Below are 9,058 nucleotides of genomic sequence, written 5' to 3'. Positions count from 1 at the left end.
AGGCCTTACAGTGCCCTAATGTGCCCCCACAGTCATGTCAGGAACAGGAGGAGAACCTCGTCCTGACATGAGCAAAGTCAAAGGCCCGGTTCTTTTAGACCGGATGGGGGGAGAGGCCTTACAGTGCCCTAATGTGCCCCCACAGCCATGTCAGGAATAGGAGGAGAACCTCGTCCTGACATGAGCAAAGTCAAAGGCCCGGTTCTTTTAGATCGGATGGGGGGAGAGGCCTTACAGCGCCCTAATGTGCCCCCACAGCCATGTCAGGAACAGGAGGAGAACCTCGTCCTGACATGAGCAAAGTCAAAGGCCCGGTTCTTTTAGACCGGATGGGGGGAGAGGCCTTACAGTGCCCTAATGTGCCCCCACAGCCATGTCAGGAACAGGAGGAGAACCCTCGTCCTGACATGAGCAAAGTCAAAGGCCCGGTTCTTTCAGACCGGATGGGGGGAGAGGCCTTACAGCGCCCTAACACGCCACCACAGCCAAACCGGGAACGGGAGGAGAACCTCGCCCTGGCTCGAGCAAAGTGGAAGGCCCGGACTCCTACGGGAGCCGGGCCCCATTCACGATGCCAAGGAAGACTCCATCCGGACTCCTACGGGAGCCGGACTCTGACCATGATGCCAAGGAAGACTCCACCCGGACTCCTACGGGAGCCGGGCTCCACCCACGACTCCAATCACAGGAGGGTTCCGTCCGAGCTCCCACGGGAGCCGAACTTCGCCTTGACTTCAGCGGAGAAAAATTTCGGGCGAAAAGGAAAAAGGAAGGCAACGGACCATGACAGCTACGATTAGAAAACGGACAGTGGTCGAGGTACAGAAAACTCTGTCACCGCAAGGACTGGGGCTCCCATCGGGAGTCCCAGCTCTTGAGGAAGTTTTCGACACAAAATAGGACAACTTACTTAGGGTGATAGAAGCTCGGATCCCCGAATTCAAGCCCTAGGAGGGACCCCAGGCCCGAATGGCCCCAAGCGAGCCTGCAGCCATTGACGGAAAAATGACAATCGGGTATCTTCGAACGGCGTAAAAGTCGAAAAGGAGCTCGGCAAATAACAATCCTACACGAATAAAAGAGGTCGTCGATGACCTTAGGACGATGTGAAAAAGAAAAGAAGAAAAGGAGGAAGAGAGAAGAAAGAAGAATAAAGAAGTTCGACAGACGACTATTCGATGCAAGATGCAGACGAGGTAACAAAATCTTTTTTTCATTTTTCAACCAACAAGGTGTACGTTACAAGACCCGATGGGCCAGAAAAAAAATAAATACATCATCGACGACATCGAGAACACGATTTGGAAAGGATACACCGGAAGCCGCTTCAAGCTGCAAACTTCTCTTCCCATTTCGTGTCCAGTGCGTGTGGCGGGCCTATCGACTTTCGCCCCGCCTTGCTTCGCCCCACCTCCGAAGTCCCAACCTCAGGGGGAAAAGGATGGGATAGATTCTCGGGGGCGGTAAGGGCAATGGCAGCGGCGATGAAGACCTATTTCAAGAAGAATCGGAGTCACCCTGGGGGCAACGGTGGCGCCAGAGATATGCGTCATCATCGAATACTCTGTGGTAGCCACCGTCCAAAATGCTCTGGCAAGGTCGGCATGCGCTACTTCCACCGCCCCCGCAACAAGTTTTACTTCCCCACCGTCGACGTCGACCGCTTCTGGTCCCTCGGCCCCGACGGCATCAAGGATCCCGCCACAGCTTGTGACGACAGCTCTGCTCTCTTGACCGGTATCATCCCGCCTTGCTACTTCAAAATTCTCGGGCAGAATACCTTTACCGGCGGCCTCCGTTATTAAACCCCTGTTGTTGAAGGAATTCTTCCTTGAGCCCCCTTTGAAACTACGGAGATCCTCAGCGGCCACTTGATGACCGGAGAACTCACCGGCCGCTGTTCTCCTCCTCGCCTTCCTCCAAGCCCTAGACATCCCTTCGAGGATGGCCTCCGGGGTGGAGGACATGACGTGGGAACCCCTTAGACAAGAATCGAGGGGCTGAAGACGGCAAGGACCGGTGCGGAGGAAGTGGCTGAGTAGCTAGGCTCTCAGACGAAAGAAAGGTGCCATCCTTTCGGCAGGATGAAGCCCCAAAGGAAAAGTAGGAGGTTTAAATAGCCAACGGATCTTAGCGCAGTTATGGCGGCGGGTGTCCCTAGACCAACTGGTGCATGCCACGTGTCCCGCGTGTCCCACTCGCCGCTATCGAGGATTGATTGTTCGCAAATTTTCGTAGCGCGACGCTTGGGATCACGTTTTAGCGAGAGTTTCGAAAAGACTCTTCAAGTCACCTTAACCGAAAAAAGGGCTCTGACGTGCACACATTTAGTGTCAAAATATCTGGGGGCGGCGGTGCGCAGGATTCGAGGGGACGATTTCGGCTGTGCCCATCTCTCTGTACTTCCTTCGTTCGAAATTCAAACTCAGAAGTAGGGAGACTGGTGTTGGGTATAAAATATCTACAGCCGAAGTCCTCAGCAGAATCAGCTCCAGGAGGACTGACCGGACTCCTACGGGAGCCGGGCTCCGCCCACGACTCCAACCTCAAGGGGGACTCCACCCGGACTCCTACGGGAGCCGGGCTTCGTCGCCAACGTCAACCGTCGGTAAGATCCATCCGGGCTCCTACGGGAGCCGGGCTTCATCCTCGACTCCAACGGCTGCAGACAGACTTCGTCCGGACTCCTACGGGAGTCGAACTCCGCCGACAACTTCAACCGCAACTAGACTCCGCCCGAACTCCTACGGGAGCCAGGCTCCGTCCTCAACATCAACTGCCGGTAAGCCTTGTCCGGACTCCTACGGGAGCCGGACTTCGCCTTTGACTTTAATTGCAGGAAGACTCCGCCCGGACTCCTACGGGAGCCGGGCTTCGTCCTCGACTCCAACGGCTGCAGACAGACTTCGTCCGGACTCCTACGGGAGCCGGACGCCGCCGACAACTTCAACCGCAAGTAGACTCCGTCCGAACTCCTACGGGAGCCGGGCTCCGTCCTCAACATCAACTGTCGGTAAGCCTTGTCCGGACTCCTACGGGAGCCGGACTTCGCCTTTGACTTTAATTGCAGGAAGACTCCGCCCGGACTCCTACGGGAGTCGGGCTTCATCCTCGACTCCAACGGCTGCAGACAGACTTCGTCCGGACTCCCACGGGAGTCGGACTCCGCCGACAACTTCAACCGCAAGTAGACTCCGTCCGAACTCCTACGGGAGCCGGGCTCCATCCTCAACATCAACTGCCGGTAAGCCTTGTCCGGACTCCTACGGGAGTCGGACTTCGTCTTTGACTTTAATTGCAGGAAGACTCCGCCCGGACTCCTACGGTAGTCGGGCTTCGTCCTCGACTCCAACGGCTGCAGACAGACTTCGTCCGGACTCCTACGGGAGCCGAACTCCACCGACAACTTCAACCGCAAGTAGACTCCGCCCGAACTCCTACAAGAGTCGGGCTCTGTCCTCAACATCAACTGCCGGTAAGCCTTGTCCGGACTCCTACGGGAGCCGGACTTCGCCTTTGACTTTAATTGCAGGAAGACTCTGCCCGGACTCCTACGGGAGCCGGGCTTCGTCCTCGACTCCAACGGCTGCAGACAGACTTCGTCCGGACTCCTACGGGAGCCGGATGCCGCCGACAACTTCAACCGCAAGTAGACTCCGTCCGAACTCCTACGGGAGCCGGGCTCCGTCCTCAACATCAACTGCCGGTAAGCCTTGTCCGGACTCCTACGGGAGCCGGACTTCATCTTTGACTTTAATTGCAGGAAGACTCCGCCCGGACTCCTACGGGAGCCGGACTTCATCCTCGACTCCAACGGCTGCAGACAGACTTCGTCCGGACTCCTACGGGAGTCGGACTCCGCCGACAACTTCAACCGCAAGTAGACTCCGCCCGAACTCCTATGGGAGCCGGGCTCCGTCCTCAACATCAACTGCCGGTAAGCCTTGTCCGGACTCCTACGGGAGCCGGACTTCGTCTTTAACTTTAATTGCAGGAAGACTCCGCCCGAACTCCTACGGGAGCCGGACTCCGTCCTCAACATCAACTGCCGGTAAGCCTTGTCCGGACTCCTACGGGAGCCGGACTTCGTCTTTGACTTTAATTGCAGGAAGACTCCGCCCGGACTCCTACGGGAGCCGGGCTTCGCCCTCGACTCCAACAGCTGCAGACAGACTTCGTCCGGACTCCTACGGGAGCCAGACTCTTCCGACAACTTCAACCGCAAGTAGACTCCGCCCGAACTCCTATGGGAGTCGGGCTCCATCCTCAACATCAACTGCCGGTAAGCCTTGTCCGGACTCTTACGGGAGCCGGACTTCGTCTTTGACTTTAATTGTAGGAAGACTCCGCCCGGACTCCTACGGGAGCCGGGCTTCATCCTCGACTCCAACGGCTGCAGACAGACTTCGTCCGGACTCCTACGGGAGCCGGACTCCGCCGACAACTTCAACTGCAAGTAGACTCCACCCGGACTCCTACGGGAGTCGGACTTCGCACCTGATTTTGATTGCAGGGGACTCCGCCCGGACTCCTACGGGAGCCGGACTCCGCCCGCGACTTCAACTCCGAGGGGACTCCACCAGGACTCCTACGGGAGCCGAGCTCCATAGCCAACTTCAACCGCCGGTAAGATCCGTCGGGACTCCCACGGGAGCCGGACTTCGCACCTAACTTCAATTGCAGGAGGACTCCGCCCGGACTCCTACGGGAGCCGGGCTCCATCACCAACTTCAACTGCAGAAGGACTCTGCCCGAACTTCTACGGGAGCCGGACTCCGTCCGCCATATCAACTCTGAGAGGACTCCATCCGGTCTCCTACGGGAGCCGAGTTCCGTCCTCGACACCAACGGCTGCAGACAGACTTCGTCCGAACTCCTGCGGGAGCCGGACTCTGCCCACGACCCCAACTGCAAGTAGACTTCGTCCGGACTTCTACGGGTGCCGGACCTCGCTACCGACTCCAACCAAGCTCCGACCGACCAGTCTGGACCCCCTGGCGGGCCACAATAACGGACAACACTGCTCCACTCCCTACGGCGGACCCTACGCGACCCCATTACTCTCTGACAGGCTGTATTAACGGCCATGATTCTGCTTCACTCTCTGCGGCGGATCCTGTGCGATTCCACCACCCCCAGATGAGCCACGACAGCGGACACCGCTCCACTCCCCGTAACTGATCCCACGTGGCAAGCTACAGCAATAGCCACGACCCCGCTCCACTACTCTCCGCAATAAATTTCTCCTGACTCTGGGCGGCCCACTACCAGACGGTTACAGGCGTCGCTATCAATCTGTTGCCCTCTCCGTCTATAAAAGAGAAACCCCAAATACGTTATTCGATAAGCTCTCATCTTTCATCTAAAAACTCTGCTAAATTCTTCGTTCGAGCACTCCATTCTTGTTGAGGCAGAGAACTGACTTGAGCGTCGGAGGGTCTTGCCGGAGCAACCCCACCTCCGGTTTAGACTTCCTTTGCAGGTCCCGGCGGCGACCGCGACTTTCTCGACTCCAGCTTCTCCGATGCGAGCGGATTTTTGCACCAACAGCTACTATCAATAAAATGTTATTGTAATTATTTTACTTGGCACAATCATCCTATAAGTTAAAAGAGAAAAGATAATTCACAAGCTAATTGAGTGCAATAAGAAGGTGAGCTCAAAAGCTGCCAAATAAATATGAATTATTTGGTGGGATGTATACTAGCTTCTTAGCTAATTGCAGATGGCGATTCGGATTCAAGTTGGAATGTAGAAGCTAGAGTCTCCTTGAGTGGTTTGCTATAATTACTTGGTGGATTTTAAAGGATTAAGATAGTTACATATAAAGGCTTCTATATCATTTGGGTCTTTAGATGAATATTTTGGCGACTAAGATCATGTAGTGGGTTAAATATAGAAAGGTATGTCTTGGAGAATATATAATATGAGGTAAGCTTTTACTAAGTTTGTGTTGTAATCAGCAAGCTATAATTTAGTGAACATAAAATTATTAACTTAATTACTTACTGAGTAATTATGAAGTTCTACTCTTATAAGGATCTTATTAAATTTTACTCTTTTAAGGGTCTAGAACTTATATGAAATGAAGGGCGATTGAACTAAAAGCAAATGGATTTCTTATGAGATTCACTATTATAATAGTCTAAAATTGATACGAGATGAAAAAAAATCTAGAATAAAAGTAAATAAATTTTTACTTAGTTGATTTGAAATAATCACCTAACTTCAACATAGTAGCACTACTATTTAAATACAATGCACAATCAATCGCGCATAATTAATCAAAATATGTAACTATAGTCATTCTCAACATACTATTTAAATAAAGCTAAGTACTAATATACTACTACTCTTATAGTAATAACTAATATAGAACAAAGTTAATCACATACATTCATAATCAAGCACAAGATCTAGCCACGGTACCACAATACTCATATCGCATCCATAGTTTAGTCATAAGAACTAAATTACTCACCAAGCTTCAATTCAAGAAATTATCAAATAACCAACTTTGCATTGATAATAGTGAAAGTCGTATCAACAATTTGAATAGATACTCTCAAAATATTTATGAAAAAATTAGGGGTGTACATGATCTGGTTGCATCTGATTTGGGGATATTCTTAAATCAAACTAATAAATTACAGTTTGTCAATTTTACAAACCAAACCAAACCATTTTATCACTCAAACCATACTAGATCATATCAGTAAATTATAATTTGATCTGATTTGATTAATGGTCTGATATATTGCAATATGGAAGATAAAAAATCTTAAGAAAGAAAAATATTCTAATACTTCTTTATAATCTAGAAACCATTTTCCTTATAGCTTCGGTTTCTAAAATCATTAAAGTGAAGATTATTCCTATAGCCAACCAAAAGTTAGGCTCTATTCTAGAATTTATGTGTTAGTATATATATACACATATATTATGGTTTATGATTTGGTCTACTCTAATATTTTTGAAAAATTAGACCAGATCATTAAACCGTTTTGTATGAAAATCATAAATCAAACCAAATTATTTTAATTTTCAAATTAGACTATACTAATAAAAATGGTTTGGTCTAGTTCGATTTAATGGTTTAAATCATTTAGTAAACATCCCTAAAAAAAATAGAAAACTTACATCATCTCCAAATACAAAAAGTATACCACATCCAAACATAAATTATACCAATCCAAACTAAATCAATATATCATATACCACCAACTATTCAATTGCCACAAAATTAACAAAGAGTTCAAAAATATATTTCACATACCAAACATAATATCACACATAAAAAATCGAATGAAGTTTTAAAATAGTCTAGTCTAATGTTCCTTTTATATTACCTCTACACATTTGGTCTCTTAAGATGTTATTAAGAGTGAGTGAAAGTATCGATTTAGGAATTTCTACACTCTTATAGAATTAGATGGTTTACAAACAGACTTAGAGGTTTCTGCCCTCTCATTTTTGTGCTCTTGCCACCTCCTTTATTTGTTGCAACCTTTTTCTTACCCTTTTGCTTCCCTATCTGGCCTTGTTTATTGCCTTGCCCCTGGTTGTTACTTCTCTGGCCTTTTAAAACTAATTTTTTGTCACTTTTTGCTTTGTAGATTTATTAAAAATCCTTAAATTGTGCCCCAACTCCTAATAATTACCTTATTTGAGTGAAGTGCCTTTTCTTTTGATCCCAATACTATCTCACATCATCATCCTCCTTTCTTCTTACCTTTTTATGGGCCTGCCAAGAGGCCATGATTGCATGCCAGCAATTGGTTGATTAATAGGTTCATATGAGTTCAAGGCCATGATTGCATGCTAGTGACTAGATTCATAAGTTCATATGCATTTACCTATATTTTCTGAAATTCCATTCACTCAAATGGGTCTCAACATCTTTCGTTATAAATTGTTTGACATCCATAATGTAGTAGCATAAGATGCTATAAAAATCCCATTTTCTACATTCACTCATCCTTTCACTCTAGTTCACCCTAATCTTTCATCTTTATAGTCAATTTCAAAGTTATTCCCTCCTCCCTCATAAGTTGGAAATCCATTACTCCTATCTTGGTTTTCTCCAACTTCTTTTGCATTTTTGGATACATAGGACCTACAAATTTGTCCATGTCCTAATAAAGTGGTGGTCCATTTCTCTTATCTTCGCTTCCTCCAACTTTTGCATTTTGGACAAATGGAGCCTTCAAATTTTGATATGCCCTTTTTTTATGCTTGAAATCTTTACATCAACGATCCTTTTATCATCTCATGATATTGGTGTATATCTAGCATTAATAATGTTGGGGGATAGTTTGTCACCCATGTCAAAGATATGAATCAATGGGAAGTCACGTGATAAAGCAGGAAAAGCCGATGCCATGGTACAGTCAGAGATGAAGGTGTCCGATCCTAGAGGTAGATGTGTCCCTCTCAAACCACGAGAGGGCTGCTGAAGGAAGTCATCCAGCACATAAATCAGGACCTCCTGATCCTAGCTTCGGACCTCAATGATCTTTGACTCCTGACGATCTTAAGTAAAACACCAAAGTCTGACTAATTCTGACTTCGGTCTCAAATCCCAGCTCCAACTGGCTCCAGTCTACGCAATAGCTAATATGTGGATAGATCAATCTTTGACTTCGATTGCAAGTATACTTCGACTCATGTCGATTTTTGTTCCATAACACAGCTGGCTCCAGCCACTTCATTCTTTCTACATCCATCTCCATCAGACCATACCGAAGCCTCTACAAATGAAGCCGGTTCAATCCAATCTGCATCCTCATTTCAAATGCAAAAGCGCCCATGATACTGCAGTCGGCTCTAAAATAGATAACGTAGGTGTAACCATCCGATCTCAAAAATTTCGATCGAAAATTTCACCATATCGCATCTGAATCAACCATGTAATTTGCTCAAAATGACTTTTCAACATTCGCCTATAAAAAGATCTTCAGAAGATTTCTAAGGTATGCACGCACAATCTCTTCCAACACTCCTCTTCTAATTTTTCTGAGATCTGACTTAAGCATCAGAGAGTCTCTGTCGAAGCCAA

This window comes from Elaeis guineensis, chromosome 4 (genome assembly GCF_000442705.2).
Source record: "Elaeis guineensis isolate ETL-2024a chromosome 4, EG11, whole genome shotgun sequence".
Lineage (NCBI taxonomy): Eukaryota > Viridiplantae > Streptophyta > Magnoliopsida > Arecales > Arecaceae > Elaeis > Elaeis guineensis.
Note: the sequence above shows the minus strand (reverse complement) of the source record.